Here is a 6,136-nt window from a genome sequence, read left to right on the forward strand (position 1 = left end):
GTGAAGAAGGGAGCGAGGGGGAAAGGTGTGCCCGGTGGAGGGAGTGGTTTGTGCAAAAGCCTTGAATTGAGAGGGCACGGGGGGTATTCAGTGCTGCCAAAACATTTCCAGGTGATTGGAGCAGTGGTTGGTGGGGGTGGTGTGCAGAGAGATGGGACAGAGGAGGGAAGAAGGGGAGGGTGGTCAGAGTCTCAGAGGGATGGCCTCAGGCCTCAGAGGATGGTCCGTGGGAGTGATGCATTCTGAGTTGTCCCTTAGGAAGGTCTCTCTGGCTACCACGTAAGAGAGGGCAGGCGCTGGGCAGGACTGAAGTGGGGAGGCTGTCAAGTCACCAGGGGAGAGGCGGATGTGGCCTCTATGGGAACAGCAATAATAACATTGGGTACCACTCACTAAGAAACCCCCAAAGCTGGGCTCCATTCTGAGCGTTTGCCCACATAGCCCATGCAATCCTCAGTGATCCCTCTGGTGGAAACTCTGTTACCCTATTTTACAGATGAAGGCAATGCAGCTTAAGAGGCGAAGTGATTTGTCCCAGGCTTGTGAGTGGCCTCCAGGGCAGGCCTGGACCCCAGAGAGGCCACAGCCTTGATGCTGGGAGGCGGGGGGAGGACAAAGATGCAGTAATTCAGTCTATGTTAGACCCAGAATACAGAACAGGGCCCCAGGTTTGCGGGAGAAGGAGTGCATCATTTGGGCCCAATCAGGGAAGGCTGCCTGGATGACGAGGCATGTGAACTGGGCAGAGAGAGAAGAGCAGGATTTGGATGGGCTGAGCAGGGGAAGGGGAGGGCATCCCTCACAGAGGGAATGGCCCAGCAAAGGCATGGAGGCAGGAAGGTAACACACAATGGGGAATGACAAGTGACCGAGAAAATGTCAGGGGAGATGAGCGGGCGGGGCTGGAATGAGAAGGACCTGGAATGACAGCCTGGGAGTGAGGGCTTGGTCCAAGGGGCAACACTCAGCCTCAGGAGGCGTTTGTTTCAGAGAATGGCCTCCTTTCCACTGGATGCCTGGGTATCCTGCGGGCGGCCCCTGTGAGTCTTCTCTGTAATGCTCTGCACTTAGAGCAGGAGAAAACTCTCTGCCCCACAGCACTGCTGGAACGTTAGAAGCCCAGCCTCAGGGACCAGCTTTCTGGAGACATGGCTCTGGTGCTGAGGCAGAGGGGACACCAAGAGGAGGGAGATGGGAGACAGGGAGACAAGCCAGGAGGCCGGCAGGGGGCCCAGGCCAGGAGTGGCAGGGAGGGAAATACCCACCTGGGCCCCTCCCAGCCACCCACCGTGGCCCAGCTGCTCCCAGAGCAGCCAGTGGCTGCTGACGTGGTCGGCCGGCCTCGGGGAAGCTTATTCTGTCACCCTTCACCCCTCTCTCCAGCCCTGGATGACAGAGATCCCAGCTCTCAACCTCCCGCTGCCTTAATTACAGAGAGGCCGGGCCCTCCCCAGGCAGCTGCAGGCCCAGGCTCCCTGGCTCTCCTACTCAGCGGTTGTGGGGAGCAGGCTGCGGTGGGGGGAGGGGGTGGGGGATCAGGCCCTCGGACCACCAGCCCACAGGTGAGGTCAGGTCCAGTTCTCCCCTCAGCTCTCCAGGGCCCCAGGGGTTCTGGGGGCTCTGGGGGCCCATTTGCACATATGCACCTGTGGTCTCTTTCTAGCTAGAGCATGAAGGAGAAGAGGATGGGGCTGAAATCAACCACTTGGGTTCCTGTCCAGACTCTGCTGCTTCCTAGCTGGGTGACAGAGCTGGTTACTGCACCCTTGGGGTCTCATTGGTAGAACGGGGCTACTCACGGCCCTTCCTCACAGGGTGGGATAAGGTGCAGCAAAGCTTTAGGGCGGGACCAGCAGGGCGTGGCTTAAACCCTCAGAAAAGGGTAATGCTCATTCTGACCCAAACTGTTACTATCTATAAGAGAGCTAAGAGAGGTGGAGGAGAGATGGGCCCATTTTACAGATGAGGAAGCTGCGGCTCAGAAAGAAGGGACCTGCCTTGAGGCTCTCATGGTGAGGCTCACAATGCCCCCCTCCCCAGGCTGTGCCCCCAGAGCCAGCTGAAAGCAGGAGGCGGGGCTTGGTGGGAGGAGTCCTGGGCCCTAGCTCTGGCTGTGCCTCCAGGCGGCCAGCTGTCAGGAGCCAAGGCCGGGCGCTTCCCTCTCTGGGCCTCGCTTCTCACAGGTCAAGGTCAGGGTTGGATTAGCTCTGGGCTAGTTGGGCATTTCCTACCTCCCAATCCCTCTCCCTCTTTTTATGAATTAGAAATATTCAAGAGCAGCCAGAGCTCTGAGCCTCCAGGGATTCATTCACAATAAATCTGCCTTAAGTACTGGACTCTGCTTTCTTCCCCTGGTGACACGACAGTGCACATAGACCCGTCTCTTCCTGTTGAGTGGCTGTGCGACGTTCCGCCCTTTGGCTGTGCCATACCTAATTCGAGCCATTGCGCTGGACACCTAGGTTGTTGCCAGTTGTTCACGATGACAAACAACGCTGCGATAAATGTCTCCAACATATTCTGTGTGCATCTGTCTCATGACCTCCCAGGGTAAAACCCCGGATGTGAAATTGCCGAGTCAAAAAGTGCCTGCATTTGTGCATTCCCTGCTACTCAGCAACGGGCATTCAAGGCCCATCCGGTTCTTTGGCTCCTTCCACCAACAGGATGGAGCGCTGATTTTGTGCCCAGCCTTGTGCTGGGAGCTGGGATGGCACTGCCTCTGCTCTGGTGGTATTTACATTCTAGCTGGGAGGGGGGCGCACACACCGTCAGACGGAGAGGAGGGCTAGTCAGAGAATTAAAGCCCGGGCACGTGACAGCATGACAGGGCACTGCTTGCGGTCAGGTGGTCAGGGAGGCCCCTCTGAGGGGGTGACATCTGAGCAGTGACCCGACCGGCAGTTTTCGAGGAGAGCAACCAGGAGTGGGCAGAGCTCCCGAAAGGCTCTGTGGTGAGAGGGAGCTTGGCGAGCAGGAGGGTCAGAGTGACGGCCAGCGTGGCTGGGGCTGGTGGACAGGCAGGAGAGTGGTCTGAGAGAAGAGAAAGGCCCCAGGGGCCACTTCATGGAGGGCCTTGTGGGCCAGGGAAGTGTGGGAGCCACTGTAGGTTGAAGCAAGGGAGTGACAGGAAAGGCTGCTATGTGCTGAGTACCCCGAGGAGGCCAGATAAGACACCGTTGCTGACTGAGGCGAAAGACACCAGGACTCCATCAGGGCATTGGGGGTGGGGATGGAGAAAAACGGATGGACTCAGGATGTGGAACCCTCGGGTGCGGCTGAACCATCAGATGCGGAGGAAGGAAAGGAGACATGTCCAGGATGACTCTTTTGGCCTGAGCAGCCAGATTGGTTTACAGAGCTGGGGGGACCCAGGAAGAGAGGGTTTGAGGATGGGGATCTCAAGCTCCCTGGTGGGAAATTTAGACAGACATGTGGTGATGGCAAGGAGGCCACTCCCGGCTGCAGGATCGGAGCTCAGGGGAGTGGTGGGGCCAGTGGGTCTAGATCTGGGAGCCGAAGCTCCGGACACAGCCCAGCACCCCAGCCCACTGCACCGCCCTGTTCCAGCAGCAAGCAGTAGGAATTGGCCTCTTTTTTCTTGTTTTCCTTTGAACTGCCCTGCACATGCTCTGCCCAGGGCCTGGACACTTCCTCTGTTCAGAATGACATTCCCCAGATCCTCACCCCTCTCTATGTTCAAGTCTCTGGTCAAATGACACCTCCTCGAGAGCCTTCCCTAACCACCCTCTCTAAAATATCACGCCCCCTGCCCCTCCCATCACTCTCTATCCACCCCTGTCCCCAGCTTCAGCTGTCTTCCTGGCACTGCGGATACCACCTGACATTATATTGTATATTTATTACAATATACAATATAATGCCAGCCCCTGCTTTCACACAAGCTCCATGCTGTACCCCCAGAACCTAGAGCAGTGCCCAGCAGAGTGGACCCCAATAAATATGTGTGGCATGAAATATTTGTGGAAGGACTAAGCGTTAGCTATAATTGTTATTTTTTCCTCACTGTCTCCTGCCTTGATTTAGAAGCACATGATCCAGGAGCCCTCACTGAGGACCTGGCCGTCTCACATGGAGATGCTCCTGTCTGTGTCTCTCCCTGTGTCTTAATGCTTCTCTGGTTAGACTGGGTCCTCCCTCCTTGTTGAGGGTTGGGACTCCAGGGCCAGAATGAGAGAAGGGAGACCAGAGGGTCTTCTACTTGGGGGCGCTGTACCGGTATCCTCTATGCACCTCGCATCAACTTTCCAAAATAGGCTTGCTGAGTCTCGCTTCACAGATGGGAAAACTGAGCGGCTATACTGAGTCCCTGAGAAGTGGCAGAGCTGGGATTTGAGACTGTGCCTGCCTGACTGGAGGGCCCCACTGGCCCCACTGTAGCACCCAGTGGTGCCTCCTAGCCAAAGAGGAAAGGAGTGTGTTTGGGTGGAGGTGGCAGGGGGGCTCAGAGGTGGGGCAGGGCCAGCCTTTGGTCTGCTCCCTGGTGACCCCCACTTTACATCCTGGGCCCCTCTAAGCAACTGTCCTTTGCCGTCTCCTGTGTTTGAGGAGAGGGTCGGCTTTGCTTTTTGGCTCGTTCAAAGGCCATGAAACCGACGGTTGGCACCTTTTAATAAGTCCTGAGCCGGCCAGCAGGGGACAAGGGCACGTTACAGGCTGGCCCTGTTACCAGCTCCACTGGGACAAGGAGGGGCTGGTTTCCTTCTGATGACAGCGTGCTCTGGGGCCGTCGTGAGGTCCCGTGTGTGCTCAGGGCATCCTAACCACAACGTTCTGGGGAAACCAGGGCTCAGAGATGGGAAGTGCTCACCAAGCTCACACAGCCAGGAAGTGGCAGGAGCAAGGCTCAGATTCTGGGGCCCACGCACCACACTGCTGGGGCCGGATTAGAAATTTGAGTCCTCTGTGGCGCAGTTTGGAAGGTTAAGTAACTCGCCCCGGTGGTCGCGCAGTGGATTCCAAGGCCCAGACTCTCAACCACAATGCCCTGTGGGTGCCTCGTGCTGCACAAATGTGAGCTGAATTATCATTAAAGAACCTCAGACCTTTCCGGGAAAAAGGCAAACCCTAAATAAATGCCGGGAGTTAGGGGATTTCCCGGGCTGGGGGACAGGGATGGTGGTCTGGGCCTTCAGAGTTCCCTGAAATCATTGATTTTGTGATGAACTGTGGGGCTCGACGTGAGACGTCCTGGCTGCTGGGTCCCCGTGTTCCAGGAAGCCCTGGAGACACTGGCACGCCCTGCACTCTGGCTGTACGGTGAGACATGGGCTGACATGAAGTGAGGGCAATCTTCACAGAGGGCAGGGAGAGTGCTCTCTGACTCCACCCTGAGCCGCCGGAGCCTGGCCTTGGTGGTGCCCAAGTGCCTGGTCATCGCCCCAAGAGAACCCCAGGCTTCCAGAGCCCCAGGTTGGAGGGTCATCCAGTGCATCCCCCTGAGAGGGCAGAAATCTCCTCCATGGCATCCTTGATCCAAACTCTGCTTGCTTACCTCCCAGGACGGGGAAATCACTCCCTGTCAGGTGATCAGTTCCCTCTGACTCCAAGTAAGATCCCCCTCAATGGGGTGATGCTACGTCCTCCTGTTGCTGCTCAGCACTGGTCCTAGCTTTTTCCTCCGTGCTCACACAGAGGGATTCTGCCCTGGGGGAAGCCCCTGTGAGCATCAGAACGCTGGACATGAGCTCAGCTCTCTGCACTCCGCTTGACCTGCCCCCCACTCCCTCGTGCTCCTCGGCTAGTTTCCAGGTTTTGTGGTGAGTCAGGAAAAACCAGAGAAGCCTGGATGCGTTTTACCGACATGGCAATGACGGCAGTCCATGCAATTCAGCAAACTTGAGCCAGAGACTGTGCCAAGTGCTGGAGACACAGAAATGAATCAGAGTCCCTGCCCATGAGGATCTTCTCCACCAGGACAGGAGGTGGAGGGTGGAGAGGTACACCCGGGGCATCAGCCAGGGGCGGGATGGATCAGCAGAGTGAGCATGCCCTCCTGGTCGCAGGGAGGGTTGGAAATGATCTTTGAGGGTTGCTAGTTTTCCAGCAGGTAGAGAGGGGAGGTGGCAGAGAGAGAGAGCACGTAGGATGGATGGACCTGAGAGAGCAAAGGCCA

Source organism: Ceratotherium simum, chromosome 29, assembly GCF_057802395.1.
Source record: "Ceratotherium simum simum isolate JZ-2026a chromosome 29, ASM5780239v1, whole genome shotgun sequence".
Lineage (NCBI taxonomy): Eukaryota > Metazoa > Chordata > Mammalia > Perissodactyla > Rhinocerotidae > Ceratotherium > Ceratotherium simum.